This window comes from Engraulis encrasicolus, chromosome 8, assembly GCF_034702125.1.
Source record: "Engraulis encrasicolus isolate BLACKSEA-1 chromosome 8, IST_EnEncr_1.0, whole genome shotgun sequence".
NCBI lineage: Eukaryota > Metazoa > Chordata > Actinopteri > Clupeiformes > Engraulidae > Engraulis > Engraulis encrasicolus.
This window is the reverse complement of record NC_085864.1, coordinates 52,721,230-52,733,600: the sequence shown is the minus strand read 5'-3', so window position 1 is coordinate 52,733,600 and position 12,371 is coordinate 52,721,230. Positions and strand designations below refer to the sequence as shown.

At 42.7% G+C, this 12,371-nt stretch overlaps 1 long non-coding RNA gene across 3 annotated transcripts in view; it reads right to left on the bottom strand.

Annotated features, from left to right (window-relative positions):
- Positions 1–10,077: 10,077 nt before the first annotated feature.
- The window catches only part of LOC134453773 (uncharacterized), a 3,258-nt gene continuing 964 nt past the window's right edge, over positions 10,078–12,371 (bottom strand). For 2 of the 3 annotated variants that reach the window (XR_010035747.1, XR_010035749.1), the window contains exons 2-5: positions 11,971–12,091; positions 11,591–11,685; positions 11,113–11,281; positions 10,079–10,879 (exon numbers count right to left, since the gene is read on the bottom strand). This is a non-coding gene — a long non-coding RNA (uncharacterized LOC134453773). Of the gene's footprint in view, positions 10,880–11,112; positions 11,282–11,590; positions 11,686–11,970; positions 12,092–12,371 lie in introns of all 3 variants that reach the window. The other variant, XR_010035748.1, reaches the window with a different exon arrangement.

The window sequence follows — 12,371 nt, the reverse complement described above, 5'->3', positions numbered from 1 at the left end:
CCCCTGGTGTGGAAGATCAAAATTAGTCAGCCATTTAGATCCCCCCCCCATGGCATAATTCCATCATAAACACGTACTACAATACCTTAATATCCAAGCCCGTCTGCTCATGCAAATGCACTCCAGGCATAAAGCGCTGTGCAACAGCTCTAAAAAGGTAAACATTTGTTCAATTAACAGTTTCAGTCAGCGCAGCAAGTGATAGGAATCATTACCACCAATAGTAGTTGAGTGAACGTTCGCAAGTCAAGAGAACGTGACTGCCTTCCAAACGGTCAGGGGAACATGACCAATACCAAACCTGTCCCAAAAGCTTGTGCACTACAGAAAAGTCAGACATTTTGAAGATTTAAAATGCAGCTTTTCCAAATACATTTGGCCACCATGTAAACACCTAGAAAGCTTTAGTCAGCGATGTTTTAAAGCTTATTAACAGGGGTGCATGAACTTTTGGGACATTGTAGTTGAATTCATGCAGGCAGGTCAAGGGAACGTGACCACCTTCCAAAACAGTCCATGAGAACTGGGCTAAGTCAGGGGAACGTGACTGCCCGAAATTACGCATCCTATTGTAACCTGAGGATGTTGCGGTACTCTGAGTGCCCAAAGCCTTTCGCCTTTCGCCCAAAGAGGCTTTGTACAAGTGGCTTCATCAGTCTTAGCATTCAATTGACAGCATGTTGTGTAAAGACAGCACTGTAAGAATGTTAATTGTAGAACCAGCTGTGTTTTTATGCAACAATCACTTACACAAAGTGAAAAATGCCCGTGTCCACAGTGGGACTATGACGGCGTCCATCTTGGTTACATCCACCTTAGAGAGACAATGTTATTCTGGAGCAGCTGAGCTCAATTGAGACTACATGGTCATCTGTTTGTGTGGATTCTTACCGGAAAGCTGAGTAGAGGGTCTCTTGTTGGGGGGATATGGAGGCTCACAACAAAGACCTCTTTTCCCTACAGAAAAATAATGGATATACCTTCACTAGAGATGATAAAAAACCCGGAGGATCCGGTTGGAGATCCGGGTCAAGACCTCATCCGAACAGACCGGATGGCTGTCGTGCATTGATCCGCCAAAGGCGGGTCAGACGGCATTTCATTAATATGTCAACAAAATGGCAGTTACAGCGCGAGAAATTGTGAAACCGGAATATATCCTCTTTAGTTGACTACAACAGCCATTCTCTAATCTCCCTAGTATGCTGTTCAGTCAGGAACACTCACTGAGTAAAACTGAACCAACTCCCGCCTCGTCATTCATCGAGCCTGTTTGATCCGTCCAGCCTACGTTGTGGCCAATTGAGTGTTTGAGTCGCGGATCCCCGCTCCCTATGCGTGTGCTTCTGACTCTGTTGAGGTCTACATTTTAATGTTAATAGTGCTCTGCCAAAGCTTTAACATCTCAGTCTGTAGGCTACTCTTAGGGACATTATAGTATACAGACACGACTCTACTATCACTCACTGCGTTACAGCGTTGGCTATAGTCTTTAAATCCACTGCTGCTGTCACTCCCCTCGTCCGAGTCACTCAGCAGCGGCGCCCTCGGCGACTCGGTGAGACGAATCCTGACTGAGTTGTTGGTAGCAGCGAATCCCCTACGGATCGGATCAACGCTTAAGTTTCGTTTTTGCCACGAGTGTGTGAGTCGCAAGGCAACTCGGCAGCCGAAGCGAGTGGTCATCTGCTGCTCGCCTCCTGACTGTCCCAGCTCAACTAGACTTCTGCTCCCAAATGTTTGACGTTTAGTCTTCTTAAATACAAACACACACAGTATTTATTGCAAAATCAGGAACATGCCGTTTCACTGCTGCCAAAGGCTGTTCGAGTTGTGGTTGCATGTTTAGTGAGGAGACCCAGGTGTCGGATCGCAGCATGAGTTTAGGAACTGTTACATTCATAAAGTGAGTTTTGTTGATCAAACTGTCTTACTCTTTGATTTATCAACGTGAATTGATAATTGGAACAACAAAGGCGAGGCGCATAGCTACTTAACGGCAGAAACGTTTTAAAAAAATACATTATTTTTATTTATTTATATTTATTTTAAATAAGTGATCCGTGTGATCCGATTGATCCGTCTAATCCGGATACCCTCCTTGGAATGATCCAATCAACCCGGACGCCTCAAAGATTCGAGTTAAGCACCTCTAATCATACAGACAGTGAATACATTGCCATTTTGTTAACATATAAGGTAAAACAAAAGTGTTAATAACGTTACGAAAACAACCCCGAACCCTGCAATGGAAGCTTAAAACTGCATTACACAGTAAGCAAATACCAATTCATACAAAAAGAACATAATTGAATACACACATGGAGGAAAATGGAGGATACAAAATGGAGGATGCACATACTTGAATGTTGGCCATGTCCTTTACCAAACTCAAACAAGCATCTCCCACCTGTAGAAATAAAACACTTTACACATACAGGTAAACATTGTCTGCATGTTACTTATGCACCATCCATTTTTTCACTCACCACAGAGTCCATGTCTTTGTTGAGACCCAAGGTTAAAAAATTCTCCCTTGTGAGACAAGTCAAGCCTTCCTTCACAATAATTTCATTTGCAGGACGACTCTCATCTAGAACGTAACTGACCTTCAAGCAAGACAAACCAGAGAAGAAATTGTGATTAGTGTGATTATGTGTAATCGACCATGCATTCAGTAAAACCCATTCTTCCCAATGGGGGTCAACATGGCACAGTGTTGCCCACAATATTTGGGCTGTGGCAACATTTCTTCTTCCGCATCGTCATGTCCTACTTTAAAGTGATACTGTCCCATTTTTGGAAATAAGCTTATTTTACACCTCCCCTTGAGTTAAATAATAGGCTTTTACCTTTCTCCTGTATTCACAACCGTTTTCTAGTTATGGCAGTGCACATTTTACCTCCAAGCTAACAGTTAACATTGAGTCCTATGAGACCAGTTAGCCGCGTAGGACTCAATGTTAACTGCTAGCATGGGGGTAAAATTTTCACTGCCATACCCAGAGAACGGTCGAAAGTACAGAAGAACGGTAAAAGCCTATTATTTAACTCAAGGGGAGGTGTAAAATAAGCTTATTTCCAAAAATGGGACAGTATCCCTTTAAGTGTAGGTGGTTGTGCTTAGGACACACAGGAGAACCAAGAGTAAAAAGAAAACCCAAAAACATAAAAAGAGAGCAATTGTACCTGTAAAGGATGGACTTTGAAACTAATGCTAATTTTACATACCTACGACTGCTTGTCCCAAATAATTGAGAGAGACACTGTGGAAAAGCCCAAGTTGACAACCAACCCTCAGTTGCCGTTCGAGAAGGGCATCGTTTGTGGTGCTGAACTATGGTCCTCATTATGAAAACGTGACTTGAGGGGTTCATGCTATTCAAAAAGTAATTGTTCTTGCGCAATTTGGCAAAGACTTGCTCCACCACCTGGCTGTTCAGCCTCTCTCTGAGCTCTGGCACGAATTGTATTCTTCGAAGGGGAGCGTACCTATGTTCCCACGCCCCATTGGTCCCACAGCCCATTGGTCCCACGGCCCACTGGTCCCACAGCCCATTGGTCCCACAGCTCATTGGTCCCACAACCCATTGGTCCCACGTCACTAAGACTTTTTTCATTATTTAGGCCCATTGGTCCCATAGTCCATTGTTCCCACAGCCCATTGGTCCCACATTGCTTGTATTCTTCAAAGAAGGTCCTTGGAGCCGGATGCATTCCTCTCATGAAACCTGTCGTACAGCACATAGTGTTGCGAGGACCCAGTAACTGGATGTGCCGTTTTGTCTGCAGAGTCCACCCGCTCTTTCAGCTAATTTTTATGTTCTGCTGGTATTTGTATTAGAGTAGCATTAGAGTACAGATGTCACCTGAATCACTACCAGCTCAATCTGTTAAACAAAAAGTGATTGTACAGCATGGTTGTGGAACACCTGGTTGTGAAGCACTGTTGTCAGTAACTTTATTACCCTAGCCCAATGCCGGGGTGCACATTAAAGTGATCGGGAGTTTTCCCAGCCCAAACCATCGACGTGGCCCACGGTGGCAACTAATTTTAACTTTTTTTTGTGTCACTTCTTGTATTAATATCAATTAAGTTGCAACCGCCAGCTGCATCATAGTGGATTAAATAGGTCCAGAGCCCCCTCCTAGAAAATCTGTGGTTCTACTACCATGTAAGCAGCATAATTCCCCCCGACCCCTCCCATGTGTTCAGATGGTGTGGCCCAAAACTCGTCTTTTTAAATCACACTGGCGCGAAACAGAGCGTCAGTGATGGAAAGCAGAAAGAGGGCTAAAATAAAAAAAAGAAGGCGGTGGCAGCCAAATGTGTCAAATTAACTGACATCTTCTCAAGACAAGCTGGTAGGTTACTGAAAGAGAAATAGATAATTGCCTGGTTGTGAATTTTGTCATATAACGTGGCGAGCGTTTGCAACTGTCACAACTGTCAACTTACTGTCAACTTTTAAAAATGTCACAATGTAGGCTATTATCTATGTTTTAAAGTGCATTCCTATTTCCGTAGAAGAACCGAAAACTTGTTGCTTTACATGTCAGTTAACCATTTTGATTAACAGATTCCCAAACGCTTCATCATGCTTTATTTGTAGCATACCACCAACGCGCACAGGTTGACGCAATAGACATTATTAGACTCCTATGCAAATAGGCTATAACGTGGCGATGTTTGCAATGTCAAATCAACTGTCAACTTACTGTCAGCTTTTAAAATGTCACAATGTAGGCTTTATGGCCTATGCTATGGTTGAAGTGTATTCCTATTTTCATAGAAGAACCGAAAACGTGTTGCTTTACATTAGGCTACATTCCATTTGATGAAGAGAGTTGCCAAACGCTTCATCACGCATTGCCTTGCATTACCACCGGCGCGCACTATCAGTTATTAACGCAATGGATATATTAAACAGGGGGTATTACATTTGTTGTTAAATAGGCTATTTGTTATTAAATGCACGTCAAACATGCTGTTTAAATCATTTATAAGTACTATATACCAATATTGCTCTTGGTTTGCGCGCACAGGGACAGTTTAGTTGTCTTTTTAAAAATTAATTACTGGAGAGTTTGCACGTTCTATCCGCGGAATCAGCATCGTGAAATCCCTCAGCGAATGACCATTCATTGTAATGTGAGCCGAGACCCTTCACCAAAGCTTCTCTATTTCCGTGCTTGCAGTGTGTATCCTCAACGAACGGAATCCTTACATTTGCCGTTTTTGATAGACAGTTTCAAAGTCGCCGTCATGCTCTGCAACTGTAGCCTATTTCGTCTCGCTGTTATAGCGTGCAGCATTTCCACAGGTGCGCAAACATCAACTCAATATGAAATGTCTTCTTTCGCCTATGGAATGCTTTCTAGCATCAGCGCAGCAGATGATCCAGATGAGGGCAGGAGTAGGGCCAGGTAGAGGAAGAGAGTTAGTCAAAATAGATGTTTATGATGATAGGCCTATAAAATATGGCATAGTCTACAGAAGAAAACCATGATATGTGTAGGGTAAAACGTGTAGATGATTTAACAAAGCCATAATTAAATAAGTAAACAAGGACAGGCTGTATGCAGAATGCAGTAGGCATGGAGCCCAGGACAACAGTGGAAACGGGTAGCAGGATTTAAGAGAACTAGGCCTAATTGCTGAAAATGCACCAAAATAAGACCAAATGAAACAGGCAACCACTGTTTAATCAATAATTGTCTATGAAGCCTACACTACTTTTTAATAGTTAATTAAAATATTTAGGCCTACATTTAATTTAATTGTTACATTTAATAATAGGCCTAGACGATTGGGAAGTCAGATGCTAAGAGGGAGGCGTGCATTTTGTCCTCCGTATCAGAGTGGCCTGAATTTGAATTAAATTCCCGGACTGAGAAAAGGGTCCACTCCGGGCCTGCCCTAGCCTAACACACGCTCTTATATCTTTCATATCACAATCAGCTTACTTACGAAAACACTCACATACGAACAGTTATGATGTGTTCAGACTTGACTTTGCTGTGTTGACAAGCCACATCATCACACTAGACTGAACCTACAGTAATAGGTGGGAACTTCCTTAGTTATAGGCTATTATCATCCAGACCTGTCCTGTGTGCACACATCTAGGCTGCTTGTATTGGCTCCTGTGATGTTCAAATGCATATCATATCAAACTAAAATACTTTTTAAATACTCCACGATCCTGAACAACGCTTTGACGGACTACTACATCTAGCATGCCATGATCATCATGCCGCATGCAGTGAAAGCTGGAAGTGGAACAAGCTTAGCCCACTCCACCGGCATCCAGAAACCAACCATTCGCCTTCACCCAACGCGTCCATGGGATGCCAAGATAACCACCGATGAAACAGTTGGGACTTTGGGCGGGGGAAGTAGGGTAAATTACATGAGCCCAACTTACAATATCATCCGATCAGGTTTTGATCCGTCTCTGATCAAAACCTGTCACGGGCCAACACCCACGCTATCAACCAGCACAGCAGCTAGCAGTGGGCAGTTCTAATCAGGTACAGTAGAACTAGCTAGATAAGGGAGAGGCTAAAACGGTTCAGTTTCAACCTCCAGAAAGTCACAACACCAAATTCCACATCCCTTGCCTTCTTTCAACACCCGAGAATAAAATGCATCTTACCTGACACTTCGGCGCACTATTTATTTATGTATAGCTAACTTTGGGCTGGTGGTAGCAAACTAGAACGAGTGCTAGCTTGCTAGTAAGCAGTAAGTTAGCCTTTTCTACACATACAATGGTACTTTTTAACGAACTTGAACCTACCTTTGGCATAGCATGTACATTCGTCATGTCCAAATGCTATCCAGCCGCAGACAACAAGACCCCTCTGTCATGGACAGCTAGGCACTGCCATTTCCCTGTCAGAGCCGTATATTAAGATATAAACGGCTCTGCCTGTCAGCCTTGCACAGTGCCATCTGGTGGATATTCCGTGAACTGAGGGTTTTTGCCGGTCTTCAGATTCAAATCGGCATGCATTTGTTTGTGCATCTTGCAGCAAGGTAGGAGTGTGTCAAAATGACGTCATCGACACGAGAGCAAAAAATAGATCCACAAATGCAAACAATGGATACACACAAATGCAGACTGCCAGACTGCACACACAAAGTCAAGCACATTTGTTTCCAAATTAGAAAAATATATTTAAAAGTTAAAAATATATATTTGTATTTTTTGATGGCTATTTATAAATCTTGCATCTTCATGTGTGTATCTCGCTTTTGTATTCAAATCTGGCACTGTGTGTTTGTGGACCGTGCAGTGCGCTCCGAATGTCTCAAAATGACGTAATCGACATGAAAGCAAAGGAAATCAATTCTTTATTTACATCAGACTCAAAGTACATGGTCCATATCAAGACTACAGTCAAAACATTACATAGAGAAGTTAAGACAAAGAAAAATAAGAAATAAAATAAGAAAATAAAATGAAAGATGGGAACACACCTATCAAACAAATAGGCACTCTCTCCAGTGTCGCCTAAGCTTGGAGGAGAACCTCACAGAACACTTTACTGGACTCACTAGGGTTTGAATAATGCTGTTTTGAGAGCAGTCCAGTCTGCACATGAACTTATAAATAACATTTCTCAAGACTGCAGCACACCCAGGCACACTGGAGTACACAAAGAGGTAGCTAGCACTGGTCCATCTTGGTAGCTTCATCAACAGTCTCATGGTGTCATTATATGCTACTGTCAGCTTCTGGTAGCTGCTTTTCTTATACCTACACCATAAGTGAGCAGTATACATGGGTGTACAGAAAGCTTTAAACAAGCATTTGACATTGACTGAGCACATGCTAAACTTGCGAAGTAACATGTTGGCATGGGCATATCCACGAATGCAGAAAAGATCCTCAGATCTTTGAAATTGGTGCACTAATGCAGACTGCACACAAAATCAAGCACATTTGCTTCCAAATTAGAAAAATATATTTTAAAATTAAAAAATATATATTTGTATTTTTGATGGCTATTTATAAATCATTCATCTTCATGTGTGAATCTCCTCCTTTTCATTCAAATAGTTGAGAAGGGTCCAGCTGCAGTAAAACAGTTCCACCCCTAATGCAAGCACGCCCATGGGCGTTCCCGGCATTTGCCGTATTGGCCAATCGTGAAGGGATACTGCATGATGTCATTTTCAAGGCCATTTCCGGATGAAGGCTCCATGTTTTCAAAGATATCCCGTGCAAATTGTTATCTTCCAGAGAAACGTTTAACTGAACATTCCACTGACATAATATTCTCAACAATTTATGTAAGAAAGTGAGATAAATCACACGTTTTCTAATCCCAATATGTATTTTGCTTTGTCTTCCCGTACCTCGGACATTGTAGCCTACTGTTGAGAACTCGTGTCGCTATGCACAGATGTTTGAAAAAGGTAGGTCTGCACACTGCCGATGAGCTCCAAAAATAAACTTTATTATTTAAAATGCAACGTTTCGATCACACTGGATCTTCATCAGGCATATGGGTAACAGGAAGAAGCTGTGACATATCACATGATCATTCATACACCCGACCAGGCAAGGCACCCAAGGGTGTCAATCAAATGGATTGACAGGCACCTTGGCCTGTGTCCATCATGCATCAGGCAAAACCAAAAACATTTGCACGTTTCAAGAAACAAGAAATTAAAAATGTGAATAAAGTACATGAGCATATAAAGTACATTTCACATGTTTTAAAAACAAACAAATCGGAGACAGTTACAGAAAAGGTTTTAAATCAAAGTACATATTCATCCCTTTAGGTGACATAGTATTTAAAGTGTATATATAAAAGGCTTCACGTCTAAGCAGTAAATTGTCAACGTCACCCCCACGTCTAGGGATCGCAACATGTTCGATACCAATGTATTGGAGGGCTGCAAGATTGTGCTTGGCCATGTTGAAGTGAACTGCAACGGGGTTCTTCTCATCACGCAGCCTTATATTACTTCTGTGTTCTGCTATGCGCGTTTTTAGGCACCTCGTTGTTTTACCTATATAGGCTAGACCACAGGGACATTTTATCATATAAATGACATTTTTTGTGTTGCACGTAATGACTCCCTTGATTTTAAAAGACTTCCCAGTGTGCGGGTGGTTGAAAGAGTTGCGAGTTGCTGTCTTTTTGGATGTGCGCACCCTACCCAAAACCGCTATGCACAGATTTGTCATAACGTACAGGTCGCCAAAATGCTTTGATTTCAACACAACTTTGACACATTGATAGTAAATACTGTATATATTGCCTAAATATATACTGTCAATGCGTTGGCATTACCTCACCTAGCTGTGTGTATCGAGGTCACTGTTAACACTGGGTAGGCTATATGATTAAACCACAGATTTATCCTTTCCAGGATATTAACACACCCCGACAAATAATAATTAAAAAAAAACCCTTTTAGGCGAGGTTGTTCACTTGGTAAGACATGATATAGGCTACTTAGAAAAGTTGTACGATGTACATCAGCAACACATTCCCGACTTTTTGAAGTAGGCCTAATGAGTGTCACCTCACCACAGTTATGTGGCCAGCTTGAAAAGAGCAGATATTAATGAAAAAATATGAAATAGTATTTGAAATAGCAATAGGCTATTTGTTTGTTTTATTGGAGAAAACGATTTCTTCATTACCATAGGCCTACCATACTCCATGTCTGTCTATGATTTAGGAGTGACCACACCATTGAAGCTTACCTCTTTATCCAGGAGAGGTTCCAGATTGGCCTGTCTTAATTCAAAGGCCATCAGAAAACAGAGAAAAAATGTCCTACCATCATAACCAGTGTTTGTGCATACATAATCAGGGCCGCTGACAGCTTTGGCTTTGCCCAGGACAAAGTAATCTGAAAGGGCCCCCCACTCAATACATAGACTACATACAATGTAATGAGGACCCATTCCTGGACCCCTCGTCTCACTGGGCCCAGGTCAACGGACCCCTTTGTCCCCCGTCAGCTTCCCTGCATGTAGGCCACATACATTGCTGAAAGAAGTGAACGAGACAGGAATGAAATGTGAATTTATTTCTGTTTACTTTTACACTATGAAGTGTGAAGGGTCAACAAGAGGGTTAACACAAAGTTTGAAATTGTGTTTGACCAGTCTCCAATGTGCATTTAACTAATAACTAAAAATAAGGCATTGGCATTAAATATAGACTGATACATACTATAAATACAGACACCCAAACAGTGTGCAATAATAAGATTAACATACTGATGGACAATAAATACACAAACACAGTGGACACACACACACACACAGCAGGAGGAGTTCATACAGGTGGTGTGAAGATGCTGTATACAAGGTGCAATGAGTAAAGTGTAAGTGGCATGGTGAAAGAAGTGTTCATGGAATATTCTCCCGTGTCCTTGGTTATTCATGTGGTTTTCTTCAGTGCGTTGAGGAGTCTGATGGCTTGTGGAAAGAAGTCGTTTCCCAGTGTGCTTTTGCAGCACCGCATGCTGGGCTAGCGCTTCCCTGATGGTAGTAGGGAGAACAGGTAGGGGTGATCTTATGAGCTTTTCTGCTGTCCTCACCACTCTCTGTACTGCCTTCTAGTCTTCAGCTTGACGGCTGCCATGCCAGACAGAGAGGCTGCTGGTCAGGATGCTCTCAATGACACCCCTGTAGAAGGTGGTGAGTGCCGTTGTGGGGAGGTCGGCTCTTCTCTCATCCTTCGCAGGAAGTGGAGTAGTGTCTGTGCCTTTTTGAGATGGTGGAGCCATGTGGTGCAGTTGGCAGAGGAGGAGCGGCACAGTGGTTGGTGCTGGGTTGATCAGGTTCAGATCCGAAGTTGCTGGTGTCATCAGCCCTCCCTCTGAAAACTGGCTCTGTGCCTGTCAAAAAAGGCATGTTAATGTTATGAATGACAATTAAGACAAAAACAACCAACCCCTATCTACCTACAGAAGGACATGACATGAGCACGTGCATATGCTTGTGCACATGCCCCCCCCCACACACACACACACACTGCTACTGTCTTAAAGTTTGGTGCACGTGCATGCATGCACGCCTATTCTCCCCCCTTTGCCTCAAGTCAAGTGTGCATTTTAGAGGTTGTCCTCACCTGCACATGTGTGAAGAGCAGGAAGATTGGAGGTTGAGGATGAAGAGGCAGGGCAGGAGGTTCTCCTTGTGAGCGGCCCTGGTCCTGATGCTGATTGCCCATCACCACGCTGTGGCTCATCAAACCCATTACCGGCATATCAATGCTGAACAGGAACGACTGCTTCCATCTGCACGCATGCACACACACAAACACACACACACACACACACACACACACACACACACACACACACACACACGAGAGGGATACATAGAATACACTACATACAAATCACACCCATCATTTTAATGCAGAACACCAGGCTGAAGAGATACACAGCTTCTGGCCTGTGCAGGGATCACTACAGTGCCAGTGTTTTGTATTATCCTCTATCCACATTTTTTTTTCAATAAATAAACACAGTACAGAAAGGAATTACTGTATGAAATACTTATTGGTCTAGTGCAGAACAAAACAGATTCAGTGTTTTACTCACCACTGTGTGCAAGTTTCTGTGTTCAGCTCAGGTGGAAGCCTCCATCACAACATGTTGATACTGACATTAACCATCCTTCAGAAAACTGCCTCTGTCTGTCAGAAATAGCAAAATAATGTTAACACAACAAGGTAGTATCTTAAAAATATCCTTAACCAAAGACAGACAGACACACACTGCCACTGTCTTGGTTCTAGGACACACACACGCCCTTTAAGGGTCACATCACATGTAATGGCCGGGTTCTCACTCACTCACTCACTCACTCACTCACTCACTCACTCACTCACTCACTCACTCACTCACTCACTCACTCACTCACTCCTTTTCTCCTACTTTTGCCTCAGACAATGCAGTGAGTTTTTAAAAATTGGCCTTACCTGCACATGTGTGAAGGACAGGAAGGGAGGTTGAGGATGGAGCTGCCAATCAGGAGGTCCAGAGCTGTCCTGGTCCATCACCATCATGTGGATCATCAACCCCAACCCCAACTTCTTATATCTGCGTGAACACATTCACGAACACACACACACACACACACACACACACACACACAATAGGCGAGATACAGGTTATATGGCACATTAGGAGGCATGGGTATTGTTGCACTCTAGATGTTTAGAAATAAGTAGGTGCGTGGACCCAAAAAGTAGAGTTCAATGTGGGAGTACACTAAATAAGACACTGAGGTCAAGTCACTGCTCTCTGATGGCAGCAACCTGAAACATCTGCTCTACTCTGCTCTGAGAAAAATAAAAAAAAAAAATCTGCTTGTGCTTGA